Here is a 21,535-nt window from a genome sequence, read left to right on the forward strand (position 1 = left end):
GCGCGTACGCAGGACCTACTCTCCACCTATGATAAACTACGGAAAGCTTTTAACCGTCCAATGATTGTGAGGTCATTTAGAAAGACACTGTGTCAACTCCGTAAGTCGCGTGTTTTAGGCCGGTGTATAATGTGGCAAATCTTCAGCTAGCTGTTGATCAGCTATGAATTTTTAAAAGGCTAATGGTTCTGTTGCTTTTAACGGGTTTTCACGCATTCCGAGAACCCTTCGCGTATATTTAGATTTCATCTGAATAGTACTCGAAAAACATCGGTCCATATAACGACGCTGCGAGTTTTCCCGCAATGTAGTACTGACCGTGGATATGTACCGCAAGTCAGCAGGGATTCGCAGAATCGAATGAAGTCGCTTCCCGGAACTAACATCCGAGGATAGTCGCGCTTAGTTTGAGGATGGTTCGGCATGTTTTCCATTTTACCTGCGGTCCTTCACGAACGTTGCCGTGTCGTGCCGTTCATTTCGAAGGACTAACTCGGGAGATGCAGATTAATACCGTTCCATTACTCGTGCCGGCATCCGGAGGACTCGCCGTACGGCGTGTCATCTGGGCCCGAGATGTTTTGGGAGTGTTATCTTTTTTTTTTTGGCCCACCTTCCCTGGCGTTGCTCGAACGAACGGTTCGAAGCCTCGAAGGTGTGATTGAAAACGCTGGCCCAAAGCCGCAGGGCGCGTGTTGAGCTGGATTGGAATTAATTTCACTTCGACGAGCAGGTACGGTTTTGCGATTCGCGCGCACAAGACGATTCCTTGGTTGGATGGAGACCGGTGGCAGGACACAGCAGCAGGTTGATTATGGAACTCGATTGCTTCGAGGTGCTTGCCCTCAGCAAACGGAGTTGCGAATCTGTAGGCGTTCTGCAGGCATGCCCATCGGAAGCCGGCGTTTCAATTGCGGATCTGGTTCCGTTGTATGTGCTATCTATGTATCGCAGGCATGGCCACGAAGGCAGCTACGAACGCGTAGGCGGCTTAGAACGGGATGCTGTTTTCTCTCGTAACGTCGAAACCGCCACCAAGTGGTTGCAGCATACACACACCGTGTTGGAACGGGGGGAAAATTCGACGGAAAATTCTAAAAGGTAAAAGAAACTTGGATGGCGCTCATTTTGTCGCTTCCCCAAACCGGCCTCATCTTTTGGTGAAATGTGATACTTTAAAACGAACCCGTGGGTGTGCGCCAATAGAAATTGGAACAACTTGGCAGACTAAACCACGGAAACGAGAGTGGGATGATCCTTTCGACCGATACTCCTTTTAAAAAGTGCGCGGAAAACCACTCTCGGGCACACAGTGTGGCACATATAAATAGCACTAGTTTACGAGTGGTACGGTTTTTCGGCGTGTGAAGCGGTCGGGGTCGACTACGGAACTTGTGTTGCGGAACCGTGCTCGAAAGATGAGCCGTCAACCCGGTTTCGTCCGGGAAAAGGGGTGAAGCAGATATTAATGGCCGTGCACTGCTTGCCTTTTGCCGGTCGTTGCAAGGAAGGATGTATATTATTTTAACGAAACAGACAGCCAGACTCCGAGAGCCAGCTAAAGGGTGGATTTTTTTTTTCGGAAAGGTAACCGAGATGGATTGGGATCGGTTGGTATTTGTTTTCCATTGGAAATGCTTCACCCGAGTGTTCCGCGAACAAAGAATTGTTGTATTGTCTGATCTCCGATGAAACCATCCCGCTGTTCCGATCCGTGCGCGTTGGTTAATGAACTAAAAACAAAACGAAACCCAAACGCGTATTATTCGGATGCAGCGTAATGAGCGTTTGCTGTTTTTTTTTGTTTGCTATTGTGAAATCGATTCTTCGCGCAGAGTGACATTCAACCGCGTGCCAGTTGCATTCCGCTGGGTTGCGTAAAATATTAAATTTTCTTCCGCTTCCTTCGCATAACGGCATACACTGTGCATGAATGTGCGAGCTGTTTCATTACTACATGCTGCCATCAGACTTTTGGTTTTTCGTGCTGATCTTTTTTTGTGTGTGAGCCCTTTTTGCGTTCCCATTCATTCGCTTCATGATGCCTTTTTTGTGTGCTACACCCGCGTAAGACTCCACCATGGGAAGAACTGCACGTACACGCGCACATTTTCCCCGTCCAACACACACGTATTAAGGAGGGGGGATGGGGTGCGGTTTACTCGTTTATATCCCGAAATTCTGACTATGAAGTTAAATTTGCGAATTGAGTTCGTCCTTTCTCGGGGCCCCTTTGGGGAATCAGAGCCACGCGAGTGCCGTTCCTGCCGTTTGGTAGCGTATTTTTCCGGGGTAGAAACGCATGAGAAGAAGGAAAAAGAAAAACACAAAAATGACGAAAGGAAGTGAAGGAAAATCCTTCTTCTCTCTCTTTCTACCCGCTACCTCGGCACGTGCGTTGTTGTAGTGGAAATGGCTGGAAATAACTGCGCACGGCGAATAAACTGCACGCTAACGACGAAACCAACCGAAAGTAATGTCCTTGCGGGGGTAAGGCCAGCACCATGCAGCAGTGGCGCAAACAAACTAAAACAAAGAAGCAAAAGAAGCGAGATGGGAAATGGGGGAAAAGCAGAACGAACTCGCGGCTTCGGCGCGACTGGTGTGTGGATGGCATTTCGACCACAGGAACCATACAAGCGGACACTTTCCGAAGCGCACCCGGAAGGACGTCATTGCGTGGAGCAGCGAAGGGACCATGGATTTATGGTATGTTATTTTTATTGTTGCCAGAGAAAGCACACTCTCTCCTTACTCCCCTTTACCCCGGCTAAAGCAGTGGCGTAACGAAACGAGCCCCAGCTGCCGGTGCCGGAGCTTCTGGTTGGTGGACGCGCGAAAATCACTTGAGCTGCCACTGATGGTAGCTCATAGCGAGCTCGGATCTTGGGTGTGGTGATGCTTTTATTGGTGAGGATGTTAAAAATAAATTACGCCAACGTTTGTTCGCCCTTTTTTTCTGTTCATTGCGCCGAATTGCGAATCGCGTTCGACGACGCTCTTCGAGCGGACCTTTTGGGTCTCTGGTGGAGACAAATATTTAATCATAATACCATAAGCGTGGGGGCTAAAAGATGTCGCTGAATGTGAAACTAGTGCCCGTCATCCCGTGTGCGGTAAACAACTGGCTTGTTATTTCGGCCATGAAGCGGTCCTTTTGCGCGAGAAATTAGATATCCCCAGCAGCGACGACAGAAAGCGATCCACTCGCCACTAGGATGGGATGAGCGCGGTGAAAGCAGCAGTTGCCCAGCATCGGAACACTTCGAGTGTGTCCACTTCCGTCAACGGTGCGATATTTGGCTGCCGCTACAGCTAAGTGGCGAGGTATGCCGCATTGTGCCGGCGCCTTTCGCATGCCGTTCCCCCGTTCCTGGGTCCGGGGTTCGAGGATTCGAGAACCGGCGAGTAAATTTACCAACCGCGGCCAGTTTGGTGTTGCGCGTTGCGGTTCTACTTCCGCTCGTTTTACCTCGCGCGTGTGCAGAGAACGGAAAGCTGCTGTTGTGCCCCCACGGTGGATGGAGGGGTGCGAAAAAAACGTTCGGGAAAACGGTCGAGAGCTACTGCACTCAAACACACCCTCTCGTGTGTGCGCCTCTTCGTCTTTTGCCCCTGGAAAATATGGAAACTGGGATGGGGTGGTTTTCCGCGTGCAGCCGTACCGCGTTCGCGCGTGAGAACGCATGCAACCCGCCGTTCATTTAGCGAACTTATTTATGGCCATAGTTTCGTGTTCTGGTTGTTTAATTTTAATTGGATTCCGCCACCACCGCCGGGTCCCTTTATTGGCCTGCTACGGAATGTCGTGTTTTGATCGTGCGGTGCTGGTGCAAGGGTAGTGCAAGGCCAGACACCAACCGGGAGGTGGCCACCCACAAAAAGGACCAACGTGTAATCTCGTCACACGTTGGTTTAGCGTTTTTCTCGATCGGGGATCCGGTTTGCAAAAGAAAGTTTCATATCTAGCTCTTTGGGGTGTACCTTTTGGGTAGGTTTTTTTAATTGACGAATGTTATAAACATTATGTTTGAATATTCATTCTTACATATATATCTTACTGGAAGGTTCATAGGTTGAAGAAAATTGATCGTAGTTTATATTACAATCATAACCATTAATTATTTAAAAAAAAACTATCCGTCTCCCTGCAAATGAAATGTGTTTAAAAATATGACGGCAACATATTTGAATTATGCTCCCCCGAGGATGATACATGCGGACAGAGGTTAATGGTAGTCAAGAGCTTACACTTACCCAGCCCAAGAGGGGCATAATTCACCCCATTCACGGTGGGGTTGTGACCTCCGACGCCATCCAGCAGCTCCACTGCACTGCTCTAATGAGTCGGGTCCGTTTTGTAATTGAATGGAATTTCGGTTCCCCGGGACAAATTTCGCCACGGTCAAATCACTTAATTTTATTTCCATCCCGCCACCGTGCGGCTTGGTGTGGGTGTTTTTTTTTTCTTTTCTCGTGCTTCAATTCAATTGGCCACGGGGGCAAAAACAAACACCAAACGAAACCACGAGGGCACGATCGTCTCCCGGCGTGTCTCGCGTGTTGATATTCCGATCCTCGGGCAGCGAGTAAATCGGAAAATGCGGGTGAAGCAAAAGAAGACGCGCCCGGTGCATGTTTATTTCACAAACACACTCCTCCGATGCTGCGGACGTTCGTGGGTGGGAGCGCCTTCCTTCGCTTGTTAGTTGCTGTCGCGAGTGGTCTCCAACACGCGATGTGACTGTATGGTAGAAGATGGGGTGCCATCGTCGTTGTCGTCGTCGTCCTGTGCCATGTGTTCGCCGCGGATATATGCTGAATGTTGTTTGCATATGGAGGTTGGTGCAGCAGCGCGAACGGCGTGAACCATGCATGCGTGTGGCGTGCATTCGCGTGCGGCTTGCGCGAAGAGGTGGAATTTATTTATGCTGAAGAGTGATTAAAATGCTGTTGCTTTCGGAAGCGGTTTCGCGTGCGACGGCTTCCGTCCGGTGGCCACCCCTTTTTCGCCCGCCCCAAGCTGTTTATTATTTTTCACCCTCCTATTTTCGTTTTCTGTTTTCCGCCTCCCGTTTTCGTCGTTTGGATTTCGAGATTAATGATGGTTTTAATGGCGTGCAGTGTTTCGATGGTGCCAGCGATATCGGGTGGATTGCGTTTTTCCTCCAATTTTCCCTTAAATATATATGTATTTTTTTGCTTTTATGATGGCCACGTATCACCGGGGGAAGCCTTTTCCGCGCAGCTAATGGGCAGCGATTCCCGGTGGGCGGAAAAGACACCGAAATCATACGAGCCATAAGAAAGCAGAACTCGATAAATGTCTTACCATGCCACCCATTAAGGTGCGGAGCGTTTTAGTAGCTCCAAAACCGAAGCGAGCCAGAACACGAACCAAATCTACCGGGGCACGCTTTTAATTGGGTTAATTTGGGTGTAACATGCAACGTTTTGGGACCATGCGACTGCCGGCCTGAAGCAACGGAGGCAGGACACAAGCGTAATTTACTAACTTATTTCGTACAAACGGCGTGTACTGCACATAGGACGAGCTCGACTGGGTGGAATGTTAGCTGCTGGTGTGCACGCCGTCCTGATCCCTTTAGCGTCAACCCGGTGCGAGTCAAGAGCTAGCTATAATTTATGAGTTACGAGCGAAGGAGATACATCCCCTCGCGCTACTGGGGGTGAGGAAAATGCTGCCGGGAAAGTTTCACCCATAATCCGCGCGTATCCGGATGTGCTATGCGCAGCGGTTCCGTCACCTTTATGAAATTATGTCTTTTTGAGCTCTTGTTGGCATACTTTCCGGGTTAAGTACGCCCGAAGAAGAGACTGTGGAAATTGTAAAGGATCTTCACCCCTTTCGACCGTTGGGATTTGATTCGCAGCGTAATAAAATATATATCGTAAAACAAGTGCGGTGGTTGGTGTGCTGACTTTACGAGCGTGTAGCGATTGGGTACATCCTCTTAAACAGCGCGTGTGTCGTACGACTGCTCGTTTACCTGTGAGCCAACCTGCGTGTATGGAGCGCCGGAAAGGATATTCACTCGGAGAATGAGAATTTGCGAACGGATTCGTAAAGCCGCATGCTACCACGTGAGGTCGCACACAAATAATCATAATTGTGAGGAAAGCAGCTGCACTCTGGCAGCCGTGCTACAAAACCCCGGGCTTATCCCGTTGGCTTTTCCGCCTGCGATCGTAATTTGAAGCAAGCGTGGCATGAGGCTTTTGAGAGGCTTTCGAATACGGCGGAAGAAGAGCGGCCCGTACGCAAATGTGAACCACAAATGACCACGGCGCATCTCTGGGGATCTGGGCAAACATAATTTTGGCGTTCGGCAGACGTGGGACAAAAGAGGAAAAAAAAACCCCCACTTTTCTACGTCCCGCTCTCGGAAAAGCCACCTCGTTGGGTGGATGGGCTGTTCGACGTTTGTGGAACGTTTTACACGGCTTCATGAAACGTGTGTTTCAAGCACATTGCATCGGTCCTGTCGTACCATTCGAGTCCCATTCGTTCTATCTCTCTTCTTTCTTCGCAGGACAGCAGCGATGGGGCTGTTGTGCTCTTCCGTTTTTTTTGTGTTTCGATGTTGACGTGACCATCGAGAAGGGGGTGCAGTGAGAGAGAGAGAGAGAGAAAAAGAGGGAAGCGGATCAGGATCATGTGCCCCATAAGGATATGCGCAGTAGCGAAGAAAATCAAATAAAGGACCAAAACCAAAGCCTGCACGGAGGGGACTTTTTCGTGGTCGACGTACGAGGGAGGCCTGAAAGAGAGTGCAAGTAAAACGTGGGGGGAAATAAATGTGCCGAATCCAATTCCGCAGTGTCCGTGCATACATGTGGTTATGTGTGTGTGTGCGCGGAGGAAAAGCGTGTCCTTTCGAGCGTTATATCCAGAGCGTAAGCGAGCTGAAGAGAGATAGAGAGAGAAAAAGAGAGAGAGAGAGAGAGAGAGAGAGAGAGAGAGAGAGATAGTGAACGAACAGAGCAAGAGTGTTTGTTGGAGCAAGAGAAATTTTGGGGAGAAAGTGAATTGCGAGAGCACTCAGGACGAAAGGATGCTCTCGAGAGGATGGGAGCGTTTTTGGGCATGAAAAATAAACCCTAATTCGGGCGTAGAAAATGGTTCCCATTTTCCCGTTTGATACTGTATCGTTGGAGCACGCGCGCATTCTCTCTCTCTGTCACACACACACACACACTCTCTCTCGCTTTTCTCGCTTTCTTATCAATGGAGTCAGAGTTGCGGCTCGAAATAAAGGCCTAAACACTAGCTGTGCCGGCGGAAATCGTCGTTAAATTCTGCGGCCTTTCCATCCGCCCGCTGTTCAATACGTGCACTGATAAATATGTAAAGCCAAGGTTCCGTCGATTACTGGCCGCTAAATGCACGATGATGCGACCCTTCGCAAGGATACGCGATGCCCTACGAGATGGCTCAAGAGGCTCGCCACGTAATCCGGCTTCGGAACGCGCGCGCCACCCAGTGCCACGTGCTCGATATCGATCGGCGTTCGGGAGAAGGTGCGCCCCGGATGAGAGCGAGACACTTGAATATCAAAGAGCCAATTTTGCCTTTGAAGCGGCGATCCGGCGGATGCTGCAGGCTCCGTGGCGCGCATTATTGCATTTGTGCACCGGCTCGGAGAGTCCCGCAGACGGCTACAGTGCACTTCAACGGTGGTGCACTCGTCTCGTCGGTTCGTCCTTTCAGCTCGGGGGTTTCGGATTGTTTCTTTTTTTTTTCGATATCTTTTTCCATTCATTCGACTCTGCCAACTACGGCCGTTTTGCAAATCGAACCCCGGAAAATGCCGAAAGGGTGTCGCATTCTTCCGGAGGATTGAGCGGCACCGAACGGGAGATGCTTTAATCGAATCTCGAGATAATTGCAGTCGTTGCAATCGCAAATGCCGTCATTCCGTTGCCAACACTTAAGCTGCTCAGTTTTCTGCCTCTCGAGCCGTGAGTGCGTGTTTCGCGACGCTGTTCGTTTCCGGGAAATGCGATCTCGTCCCCTTCCCTGTGCGCGAGCCCCTTGAGGTCCTTGTCGAACGCGCGTTCGTGTGCGTAAGAGCTTCCCGGGTCCGTATGATAATCCAAAAATAATGACGAAACGGAACACGAGGCGCTCGGTTAATCCGCCGACAGTGGAGCACCTAGAGCCTTGTTTTCGCGACCCTGATCGCGATCCGTTTCGGAAAACTGAAATCGATTCCCGGGTGCGGCTTCGCGCTTGTTTCGGGCATTAATCCTCCCTCGTTTGGAGTGCTTTTCTTTCGGCAATATATCAACCCCAAACCGGCGGCGGTAGGTTGGATTTCGTTTCCAAGCCGAACCCCCGGCACCGGAAGGAGGATTGGTTTCGTTCTGGCTGCTTGCCCACCTGAGCTGAAGGCCACCCGGGTAAGACAGCCAGCTCCAAGGCAGTTGTGGTTGCGTGCTGCACTGTCTGTTTCGGTATTTGGGGTTGGCATTTTGTCGCTTTTCCGTTGGCACGATTCCTCCGGTGAAAGCCACAGTTGGGTTGGCAATTTTTCCTCGTTAGATGGGTGGCAAGGGTGCGAGAAGATAGTATTCTTCAGGTGCTCCTTGGTGCAAGCGGGAGAACGTTTCCTGCTTGCCGTCTACCAAGGAATGGGGTCAACCTGGCCGTCTCAGCATCGAAAAGTCATTGTGGTATTTTTTTTGTGCCCTGCTTCAGGACCAGCTTTTGAGGGTGGATGGATGGCCTTTACGGTGGTTGCACGTGTGACTGCGGGGATGGGTGTCCGGTGCGGACATGAATTTATTACTTGAAATGTCGTCCAAATATGCCGATCGTAAATCAAGGTTTACCGACGGGCGGATATACCATAAACACCTTCGCCAGTGCCACCGTCGTCCCGTCTCGAGCTCGAAGAACGTCTTGATTCCTGGGACCTGGGTGTTACGTGTTTGTTATTGTATGAAAATATCGTTTTGTTGCCGTTTTTCGAAACAATGCGAGTGTGTACCGTGTTCGTTGAAGGCTTCTCTTTGCCGTTGGGAGACGCTTAAATTAAATAGCTGAGATGATTTACTGTGTACGCATCGTGTGATTTTTGTTTCACACGACCAGGTTTTGGTGCATTTTCGTGCTATTTACGCATAGCTTAAATAGATTTATGTTGAATGAATTTGGTTTTTTCTAATCTGTGTTTTGTGTTTCTATTTTGTGTGTACTGTGATATGCTATAGCGCTCATACGTAAAGCATCATATAACATTCTTAAACGTTTAGAACGAGTATTTGTATGGGTTTATTTGCATCTCTTTATGCCAAAGAGGGACGCGTACATGTCAAATGAGTACTGGCGCTCAAATCGTTTGACACTTGTAAACAATTTGTATCCAAATAACCGGTCACTGTTCCCGTCACTGTCACCGGAGTTTTTGTGCATTACCTCGACTAGGCGTTGACCCCGAGAACAAGACGTATTTGCAAATTGACTCCAAATGATGTACTAACTGCACCGATCCTTCATTCTGCCGGGCTTCATCTCACTTGTTTTAGCTTGTTTCTTGTCAACGGACGTTTGTATATTTTGATTCCCTTCCTCCTGCATGTGTTCATCCTTTTCCCCATAAATCATTCCACTTGCGAAGGAAAAAGCTGTCGAGGCAGCGTCAGTGGCGGAACACCGCTTGGGTAAACATTTATTCTCCGTTTAGAACCGGTACGGGTATTTGTAAATAAATATTGAATAAATATTGTATTCATTTTCGTGCCACGACGAGGACGGTTCCTGCTTAGACTAATAACGCCTTGACAAGTGATTTCCATCTTAAACTAATCACACAATTTGTCTTTTCTCCTCCGCAGGCCACCATCAACGTTTCCAAGGCGAGCTAATGCTCCATTCTCGAGCCTGTGCATTTTGCTCGGTTTGATACTGTTTGTGCTATCCCCAAAAAGGCCCTCCATCTTTCGGTCGATGAAGCAAACTAGTGACCCTTCGCAAACCCACACCGAGGGCGATATTTCTCATCCTGAATCGTGGATTTTTTTTTGCATTAGTGAAGGATCCATTGGCCTGCAAGTGGATCGAACCTTAAGCAAATAAACAGTGAAACTCCCAGAAACCGCCCCAACCAAGCTGCCCAAGGTCATCGGTCTGGTATTTTGAAGCTTTTCCTTCCCGTTAGAAAAACGACCGCCAACTGGAGCGGGCCAGTGGATCATTTGTGATCGTTTCCATCTGCGGAAACCGTCGTTTATCGATGAGTGGATGTGTATTTGTTTTGCGCGGCCGCCATGCGGTGAACTTTTCTAATTCTCGTTTCGTTGAAGTAAATCATGCCCTTTTTAACGGCTTCATTTTGGTGTGTTTTCCCTCCCCTATAGCACCAGCATTCGTCGCTGAAGTTTAGTGCCGATTAGTGTACCGGGCAAATTTTTACCCCGTATCCGTGTTTTAAGTGCGCGAGTGCGTGAGTGTGTGTGTGTCTGTGCTTTTCTTTCCTCTCCTTCATCATTTTCCTCTCTCCAGTGCGTTCGGTGTGCGTGGGTGGGTGTCGATTGGGGCGGCTCATCGTGTCGTATGGTGGTGGGTGTTGGGATCCTTCGACCGTGAAGAAAAGTTGGTGCGTGCAAGATGCCGACCAGTGCTATCGCGCTAGTGTGTCCCGGATCTGAATGGATCGATCAAGCTCAAGTTCTGCGTCACCTTCCGGGGTCCTGCTGAGCCGAGACGCCGGCATCGGCACGTGGTCTCTCGCAAAACTAGTGCTGCTTTGGTTGGTGAAAATTACCGTAATCCAGTATCATTGCGCCGAATAAAAGAAGCCCAAACGGGTGGAAGAAAGTGAGTGCAAGTTGCGTGAAATAAAAGCTACGAAAGTAGTGAGTGTGTGAAACGGCCTGCAGAGGCTCGAAAGTGGTGGGCAAGAAAATTATTCGTGTGTGTGTGTGGGTTGTGTGTTTGTGTGAGACGTATCCGTGCGTGGGAGCAGCATAATGCCGACCGTTTCGAAAGGATCGTCGCTTAGCCATGGGCGCCGCCAGGACGCGCTGCTTTCCCGTGGAGGTTGGCTGCTGGTCGGCTACCTCCTGGCGACGCTGTTCGTCGTCGGAACCCTATGTGCCTGGCAGGAGAATGTTCGACCGAAGCTCTACGTCACGCTAGGTGAGTAGCAATCCGTTAAACCATCCAATCGACATTTAAACCTTTCAAACGTCGGGGGGCTCGATAGCCGAAGCGTTAGCGTGTGGCTCAAACACACGGTAGTATTGGCATCGAATCTCGTCTGAGCAATCCCCCCTCCGTACGCAGAACTGTGACTATCCAGCTACGAGTAATTCCAAGTCATGAAAGCCTTTCCTTAATAAGCATAGCAAGGTAGGCCTTTTAACAACCGTTGTCACCGGTTGTCATGTGCGGCAGGGCTAAACGTGCGTTTCGAATTAAAATCTCGTGCGCCTCAAAACCTCCACGGCGTGGTCTTTTACTGGGGGTTTTTGGAGATATTTATACGGTGCGATTTTCACGAAAGTCAGCATATAACACGAGTGTGTTCCTCGAGACCCTTTTGGGGGGAGAATTTTTCCCAAACCCAGACGAGGCTGGGTCGACGGCAGGGTGATGGGTGCCGTCTGTGCAAACAACATATGGGAAGCGTAATTATTTTTATGTCCACACTCGTCGTCGCAGTCGTCGTTGTGCGCGAACGGAAATGGCTTCTACAGTGGATGAACGAGGCCGGGTGCCTGCCATGGGTGGAAACTTTAAAATAGCTCGGACGTACCCATGGGTGTGTCCTCCAAGGGAGTAGGGTGGGTAGGGGTCTGGCCCACGACCTGACCCGCGGTGTCGTCTGCGCTCCGATGAGAGATAGAGCATAAAATTAAACTGTAAAACTTTGGCCATCGTTCTTCTTCTTGTGGCCCTTGGTTCACTTTCCAACCCGGCAGACCTATGCAGAGGACCGTACGTTCTGGAGTCGTTTTTTTTTCTTCTCTCTCTTTCTCTTTCCCGTGTGGGAGACCTTTCGTAGTTAGCCTGTGGCTCCCACTCGCATGTGGGACGGGCAAATGTAAACAACAACGCGACACAGGCGGCTTCTAACATGTAACATACGGTCGCTTATGAACACCCGTGGCTCGAAGTCTTGCGCACGGCCGGGAAAAGTGACCGTCTCTCGCAAACGTGTGTCTGCAGCTCCTGCAGCAGAAGATCGAGCCGACGATCGAGACAGATAGAACGGGAATGTTCACGTCGCTCCGGGTTTGGGTGCTGCTGCGTGATGGTACGCGTGCGTGTGTTTTGTTCCGTTTTTTTTTTCGTGTTCTAAAACCTGCAGCCGAGCGGTGCATAATCGTGCCCTTTGTGTATGCACTTCATGTGGTGCTGCATAAACGCATGGTGCTGTATGCCGACGGTTCCGGCCCAGAAGACGACCATCGACGGGGACGAACGACGGAAGGTGCGTGGAGCGATGATAATTTGCGCCCCCTTAGGAGACGCGTGTTTTCTTTGTTTGTCCGTCTTTTGAGTGATTGAATGAGTGGACGTTATTTTGGGGCCTGTATGGCGACGGAATGTGATGAATTAACCGGCACCAGGCTATGTGGCGTGCCGGTTCCGGTGGGTGTGTTCGGTTTGGATGGGCATATTTGAAACACATTGTGGTGCGGTCGTGTTTCGCGTGGGAGGAAATAAAAACGCGTGCCTTTTTGCGTCTGGATAATATTGTGTCGTTTTTATTTTGGATGACTTTTTTATGGGTTTTACGACAAATTTAGATCTTCTGTTGAATGCTCGAATGGGAAGTGTAAAACAAAAAAAAAACGTTTGGTTAATAATAATGCAACATGTGTTTTAACTAAAATTTGACATTGAAGTTAATAGCTACTGGCACATTAAGCGTTACTTTTGATATTCTTCAATTTGAATAAAATAAATATACTATACTTTAAACACGTATTGAACTGAACACAACATTTCAATTGCTATATTTTTGGAAAACTCTTTGGTTTTTGACATTTTGAACTCGCTTCATATTCCTACCCAAGTAAACTGCCTGCAACTAAAAGAGATCGTTGATTCACCAGTTTGACCAAATATTTCAACGAGATAGTAAGTTTTGCCAGGTGTTGGTTTTTTTCTCTCACATGATTACGATACATGTAAAATAATCCATATGAGAAAAATCAACAACACTCTCTCTACCGTGAAGCCGCGTTAATCTTATCCGATGAAATATAGCACCCGGCGATTGCTCACCGCCTGGTGGCCGGGTGTTGGTTGGTTTGAATGTGTTCCCGAGTGTCAAAGCGGGGAAATAAATTTTCGCTTATATCGCTTAATCCTGATAGATAATTTTCACCACGGATGGCGGATCGCTTGCTTAATCGGGAGATTCCAGCTCGGTTCGCTCGCACGGCTTTGTGATATTTTATTGGGCAAGTTTCACACCCTTTTGAAGCGACACTATCATCTTCCGGTTTGGCGCGCGAGTGCGTGGGTTCGGCCCTTCGATGAACCAGTTTGGAATGTAGATTTTATTCAAAGCCACCGTCGGATGGTGTGTGGTTTTGCCATATGAGGAACTGGTGAAGGTTATCTTATCCGGCCTTGCTTGAAGCTTGTTTAAGAGCTGTCACTAGTTCAGCTTTGACGCGGATCCGAGAAATATTTGCATAAGAAAAAAATAGGAAAAAAAGCAGATAGACTGACTGACTCGTTAATTTTTCACTAGTGGCATGACTGATTTGGAGCAATGAGTCGTTAAGCTGCTGAAGATGCTTGATTTGTCTTGCTTGTGTCGTGTGCTAGCCAAAAGCTTAGCCTTCATCCTAGCCAAAGTGCCGGTCGGTAGGTCAGCGCATAAGTTCGAGCAGTAAGCCATAAAACCAACCTAACCTCAATTTGCTTCTAACGTCCTGGCACGGGTCGCGGCTTGTCGGACATTTTACGATCCACACGACTCAGCAGCGCGCGCTTGGTCAAAATTCAGCCCCGTATGCGCGTCCGGTCAGTAATTCAGTTAGTGGCACGAATGAGCCACTCCTGAGCGGTGGATCCAGGACCTCTGGAACCGTCCCAATCGAGCGCTTGGCCGATGGCGAACTGGACAAGCTGTAAATTAATTTCGGTATTTCTCATTAACGCTATCAGCATGTAATCAGAGCACATTAGGCAAACAATTTTATTTCGCTTTCTCGCACCGGCAAACAACTTTAATACCGCTTATGGAAACCCACCATTTAGAGGTTCGGGTGTTTCGTATTTTTTTTCCATTCTACATTTCTCCATTCCTTCCAGCCCTTGGGGAAAAGGAGCAGTTCCTCGCTGCAGGCGGGAAATACTCTGGAAAGTGTTCCTTCTCCCCCAGTCGCATGCTTCCGTTATCTCTGTTCTGTTCGTCCCGCGTTGGCACGACGATTTTACGACGCGTTTAACATTTTTTGGCGTGTTTAATTTTAATTCATACGTTCGACCGTATCTGACGGCAGATAACACGCCTCCTGGATGGGGCTTTTGAGCTGGTGCGTTTTCCACGCGCGTTCAAAACCACCTCTCGCTTCACCACAAATCTTGTCGCGTGGCATATTTCGACGGACGTGGGCCCTTCGTACGAGCCTTTTTCCTCCGGTTCGTTGACGTAAGGGCATTTTTACGACCGCGACGAAGCGTGGGCGGGAAAAAGAACTTCACCATCATGTTCGCTCGCCCCGTTTTCCCGGAGTTCCTTCCGGGCTGTCCGGGTTGTGGTTTTTTATGCCTTCACGGTTCACGGTCGCGTTGGTACGAGGCGGTTGCGATAATTTTCTCGGTTTTATTGCATTGGTGGTGGTTTTTACTCGGTGGGCCACTTTTCTGTTTCGCCCTCCCTGCCGATGTGCGTGTGTGCGTCTTGAAGGATTTTCTGCGCTTGCTTCTCACTTTGTGAATTCCAGAGTGCGGAACGTTTCGGGTCCTGTGATGCGGTCTCGTGTATGAAAAATTTGTCTGCTTCGGTTCGTGAGAATTGGGAATGTCCCGCCGGGACGTAAACATATTCCACTCGCATGTAAACACCCGGATGGTAATATTTCGGAGCGATCTGTTGCCTTCTCAGGGATCCTTTCACAGGTGAATCGAGAAGCCACTCGCAGCCACCGATGGGGCCGTCGTGAGGTTTAGTTGTGGAAAATTACGACCCAATTGAAATGGGGCGTCAGCTTTAAGAATTCGTTTCAATTTTCTCGGTTTCTCTGTGTTCGGAAAGTCCCTTGCTCTTGAGCTTTCGTTCTCTTTCGTTCTTGAAGGGACGTCAGGTGAGCGTGAAATTATTTATGTTCGCACCGAAAACGCACGGTTGCCGTAGGCTTTTCCGTTGCTACCGCGACACGCCTGGACCACTGAGCACTAGGAATGGCAAGAAGTCTAGCAAGGGACGGAGGATTTTCTTTATTCCTCTTGCGCCAGAAAACAAGTGGCGCGCGCGATGCTCTCTCCCAAAAAAATGGATGCTTTGCGTCGGGCGTTTGCTTTGTAAAATGAGTAAATGTAAATGGCAACGAAAGCGTTCGCCTTCTCCTGTACAATTGCTTTCCGTTAGGGATATCGCTTTTCACGCACCACGCACCAAGAACTCCGGGTGCTGGGTATCTCACCCTGCGGTGGCTCGTTTCGGAAATTGTCTCCTCGAGTTGTGTGCAAATTTTTCGTCCGTCAAGTTCGGTCTTTTTCGTGGGAAGCAGACCACAGCTCGAAGTCGTGGACAGAGCGCTCTCACGCACTCATCACCCGAAACTCGAGATTTCGAAGTGCGTTTGAAGGAATTTTCAGCAAAGAAGTTACCCGGCTACGTGGGCTTTTGCGCGCTTCGCTACGTTTAAGAGCCGACCATCCCGCTAAGGGGCGAGCTTTCCGAGGAAAACAATATCAAATGGAGGTCGCACTTGATGGGATTTGTCGTCGGCTTGCAGCTTCGCAGATGCCTTCTCGAGTTAACGAAACGCTGATGGCTTAATCCGGTGAAAATGCTCGACTAGCATTACCTTAACGAATGCCTTCTGCCCACGTATCGCATGGCGTAAAAGGTACAAAGGGTTTTTTTTCTCCCTTCAAGGAGGTGGCACGAATAAAAAACGACCGTAAAATTATAGACACGGTCCAGTTTCAGTCGCAAAACCGAGGTGCGATTGCTTCCCATTTTAATTACCGTGTAATGTTTTACACACGACAAATTAAACCAAACGCCGACCGGAGAGGCTACGCTAAGGCTGGTGGTTGTTGCCTTCCTTCTCGTCCTGAGCTGAAGCCGCAGTTGCTTAGCGATAAGGGTAGTTGCCCAGGCTCTCGAGCACTTCAGAAGTTCCTTCGGTGGAAACTAAAGGCAAACCACCACCACCCCCAGCTCTGTTGCGTCGCCGACGAAAGGTGGGTGGGCTCGGTAGATGGGAACGGTGGTAGCACAGTTCAGTAAATTAATTGTTTCATTAAAACGTTACGCCCGATTAAATCGAGTCCGCGCGCTGCTTTGACGTGCGCCCGGCTGTCACTGAACGGTGGCGTGGGGTCAGCGATGGTCAGGAGCTTTGGCACACAAAAGTTCGCTCGGTTGCGCATTACGGCGGTTCTGCACACCCCGGGCTGGGACGAGTTTTTGTTCGAAAATGTTGTTATACGTTTGAAAATCGCCTTTATCCTTCGCTCGCCGTGTGTGAACATTCCCAGGCGGTTGCTTGGGTAATGTGCACACGCTATTTGTTGGTTTCGGCTTAGCGAAATCCATTTTCCGCAACATTGTTTCGGATGGTTGTTTTTGTGAGCTCTGTGCGTTTAAATTAGAAAACATCAGAACGGGAGTGATTACATCTTGCATGAAATGGTTCCCAACGTGATATACACACGGAACCGTTGGATTTCCACTATAATGGAAAATCTGTCAAGAATGTGTTGTCCATTCGGTTCCGGCTCAACATATGCATCGCTACCCACACTCACGCACCTTGCAGCCTTCGGTTTTGTACAGATTTGCAAAGCTAAACGATGTACATACTTCGCAAAAAACCTCTCGCAGCTTCAGAGGACAGTGCAATGAGGCAGGAGTGAAGTATGAACAGATCAAAACCCTACATCGGGATCAGGAAAACCACACCCGCTTTTATCGCTCAATCCTCGGACGCCGCTACCTCTCAGCTACTTGGTAGTCACGCAACTCCTGATTCCTATTCGCCTTCAGATGTATTCGAATTGGCGAACGTAGAAGGATCAAGACGAAAGGGTGCGTTCTACTGTGAGGGTGCGCATATGTTGCAGTGGAAGCTTGCAACCCCAAAAAGCAACGCTCCTCAGCAAGAGCTTGCTATCCGGACGAGGCAAAAGTGAACGAAAAAAGAGCTCACGGCGACGTGTGCACTCCCACACACATGACGGTAACTACTCTAAGTGCGGAACAGTACCACAAAAGGACGTCATAAATATGCATGCCCATCCGCCCCAAACCCGGTTCCAGTGCGCTTCGGTGTGTGCGCCGGTGCATAAACAAATGCATACTTTATGCAACCGATCGAAACGGCAAGGTATATATATATGCACCCAATCCCTGGCGTCGGCTTCTTCGTCCTTGCTGTACTGCGCTTTCCCGGCACGGATCGCAAAATGGATGGCTGCCAGAAATGTGCTAACTATGAGGTAGTACGCAGCTATTCGATTCCACCTCACCGCCTTTCCATTTCAATGGAAGGAGAAGGCTTTAATTTCGGTAGAAAGCTACTGGTGCTTTCTTTGTCTTCGCTGGTCGGAACCCCACACCGTACCGCTTACCTTGAGTGACTTGTGGGGAGGTTTTCGAATGTCAAATAAGCTCCACACCGTGCTTGGGTGGGGGAGTTTTGCAGGGTGAGTCGACACTGGCCTCCGCTTGCAGCTAGCGAACCGTGAGCAGTGAAGTGATTAAAATTAATCTTCTCGGTGTGGTCTGTGCATAATTTGCTTTGTGTGCGAGGTGATGAAATCAGACGTGGGTGAAAGGATACTTGACGTGGGGGAAATTTCGTGGAAATTCATATCTCAAACCTGTCGGTGAGTTAATTTAACCACCACCTCACAGCCGTAGCGGCAGCACCACAACACCAGCATATGGGTGTATGGGGATAGGTTAACCTTCAAATAAAGCAGAAAGGCGAAGCGCAATCAACGCTCGAGACCGCATCTGGGGAGATGAAATCGACAAGCGAGCACTTAGTCCTTTTTTTATCCAGAGATGAACGCGAACGACACGCTTATCACCTCGCATCACATTCATTTGAATCCCACACACACGCATTAGCATATTCAGGATGGATTCAGGATGTTTTATTTTTTCAAGCACTGTTCCGAGAGATGCTTTGAAGAATTGATGCTGATTGTGAATGAATTTATTAAATGAAACGTTTGAAATTTCCTGAACGCTTCGTTTTCCTCACGCATCGATACCGGTGCAGTATCATTTAAATTGAATCTACGCTTTTCTCGTGCCTCTGCCATGCGCGCCATATTTTCGCTCGATTGCCAGAGTAATAAAGCAAAATCAACCCTTGGGGAACGGAAACCATGTTTGTGCGCCTCAGAAAGTTGAGAATATTTTTTTCTTGCTTCTATCTTCCTTTGAAGCGTCGAATCAATTATTCGTCGAACTTTTGCAAAGTCGATTTATCTAGCCCCGAGATACGGCGAGAGTGTCGGCGATAAGAACGCTTTCCTCGTCGGCCGTTGGGAATTTCGCGATACATTTCACTTTCCCGATTTCCCGCACAACGATATTTGCGCGGGCGTGTGCTCGTGTGAACGTAGCGCTCCTTTGGGAAGGATAACGTTTATCTGTGTGCCGGTTGGACAAATTTATTCTACCACGCTTCCGCGCCACACCAGCTTCAATCGGCAGCCACCGGCGTTAAGCAGGATAAAGTTTGCCTCATGGGACAAAGCGATCCATGGCGAGACAACGCGAGGATCCCAGTGGAAGAAAGGAACCACACCGGTGGGTGTATGTGTCTGTGTGTGAATAAGTGTTGCGATTTTCTCCCGCCTTCCTGTTCGGCGATAAAAGTATCGAAATTAACACCATTATTGTGGTGTTAGCGCTGGAAAATCACCCACGGGAGCATTAATTCTCGCTTATAACAATATTTCATTCGATCCTGGCACGCGCGTACCCTAGGTTGAAGGGGGCGTGTTTTCGTCCTTCCGGTTGCGCTTTGTTCAATACCACCTGCCGACATCGCCCGACCGCAGCGGGGTCCTCCCTTTAATGATTGGTGTCGGGGAAAGTTTGTCTATTGTACCAAGGATTACGGCGCTCTTCGGCTTGACCTTGCTTCGAGAAGCGCGCTTCGCTATTGCGGGGAGTGCTTTTTGTGTTGGATGTGCGGGTGGGATGCTGGTTGTTTCCCGAGATAAAGCTCTGTAGGTCTTCAGCGCACAGGGGGTGGTGATCCTTTTCAAATTCCGAGGACTTTCGCTGCTGTTATCCGTCGCCAGTGATGCCTTCCTGCCTACGCAGGAAAAGTGACATTTGCCAGGAAAATGAGGCGTGTTTTTGTGTAAAATCTTTCAATAATTGCACCCGATGGCGGTGAATCGGGAAAGAAGAGCTACTACCGCTTCCGGTCAAACAGCTCCGTCCGGAAATGGAACTCAACCACACCTCAGTAAGCGGCCAACCGAGGGAGACCTTATCATTCCGGTTGTTTTATGGTAGTTTCCTGCCGATAAGCTTCTGTCTCCTTCCGCTTCACGACTCGTGAATTCTGAAGGGTGCTTTAGGGCTGGTTGTTTATTTTTATTAGAATATCTTTCTCCCACCCTCAAGAGGGCGAGGGCAGAGAACACCAGCGATAAGGGAGCAAATCCTCTTCCTCACGGGTGACAAACTGACTTTGCTGTAGGCCGCACTCGGTAGGGCTTCGATTTTGTGGCCGTGTAATAAAGCAAAGACAACCGCCCTGTTACCGCTCGTTGTGAACGATGAGGCTTTATGGCGTTGTCGTTATCATATATGATCAGTTATCACCCCGAAGGAACTATAAATGTGTGTTTCTCTCGCTCGTTGCAATTTTGGTGGTTTAGTGCGCCAATGAATTTCAATCATGAACGACCGAATGGTTGTACACATTTGAGCACCCTTAGTGAACCAGTTTGAAAACGAAATTAATATATTCAGCAATGGGATTTATTTCCATTGCTTAGTGTCTCGTTTAGTTGAATCAAGCATCAGCAAATAAAACACAACCGTCTCAAAATTAAGCGCTCCTGTGTCGGAGCTTTTTTCTAACCCCCTAGCGAAACCCGTTACAATTAGCCGTTCTCGTGCATAATTCCTTTCTGTTTTGATGCATCCAATAAATCCGTCCCAATAATCCACCGTCGGCGCCATTCGGGGGCGGAAAATGAAATGCTAAGCGAAAATGCACCCACCCACTCGTGGCTCGTGGCGGGCCAAAATGCTAATGCCACTGACGCCGGTGTGTGCCATGTGCTGCTGTTGCTCGTATACCCCACGTCGGGTGCCGTTCAGTTGGCAAAAAGTTTATTAAAAAGTTCAGCAATAAAATCAAAGAAACACTCCATTGCATCCACGCGCGATGGAGGCGGCTTCGTCGGTGATGGTGTGGCGGCTGGTGGTTCTCCTCAAGCCCTGTGGCCGCCTCGCTGGGGTGGAAAGTAATGTCAAGGATCCTTTCGCAAACTCCCGCCAGCGACAGGAAAACCCGCACAGTCGGTGCCCCGATTTGTTGTTTCATTGAACTCCCCAGCTTGGCGTGTCCTTTGGCGTGTTTTTGCTGCTGCTCCGATCGTTCCATTCCCCAAGGGACAGGGATTCACATTGGCACATATCGAACACTTGTGTCCTGGGCCGTTGGGCTTCGGGCTTTTGGTTTGGCGGGGGAAAAAGGCACACGAGAGAAAAATACTGTATTGTATTTTTATTTATTTACGTCTTTGTGCGCGCTCGTGCTGCAGCCGTTTCCAACAGTGATATGTTCTCGGCTTTCACTCGGGCCCTTTCCCTGGGCTTCTTTTCCCACCACCCGGTTCGGCGCCGGCGGGAGGTGCTTTAGCGCACTCCCCTTGAGGTTGAGCTGCCGGAGGAAAAATATGATTCCGAAAACGAAATTTATGTTATGAGTTTCCAAACTCAATTTACATTTTCCCTCCGACACGCCGACCGTCCGAGGTGGAGCTGTTTTCCGGGGCGGGTTTTTTTGGGCTCCTCTCTGCTCCAGCCTTTTCACTCTTTTTATCATTCTCTCTCTCTGCTGATTCGCTTTCTTGTTTGTCACTCCATAAGCACGGCCAGAGTCGCCTTTCCCAGGGAGGATGCTTTTTGAAGTCGCGGCTATCTTGCATTGGAAGTGCTCGACCGCGCGTAGCAAAGAGGAACGCGATATGATGTTGTTTTGCCTCCACGCGCGCAACTCGATACGAGATTCGGATTTCTCGATTTTGTCCTTTTTTTGGGGGAGCTTTTTCGACCCGCCCTACCCTGCATCCGTTCCGTACCCCGGCTTTAAAAACCACTGCCGT

Source organism: Anopheles nili, chromosome 3, assembly GCF_943737925.1.
Source record: "Anopheles nili chromosome 3, idAnoNiliSN_F5_01, whole genome shotgun sequence".
In the NCBI taxonomy this organism is placed as follows: Eukaryota; Metazoa; Arthropoda; class Insecta; order Diptera; family Culicidae; genus Anopheles; species Anopheles nili.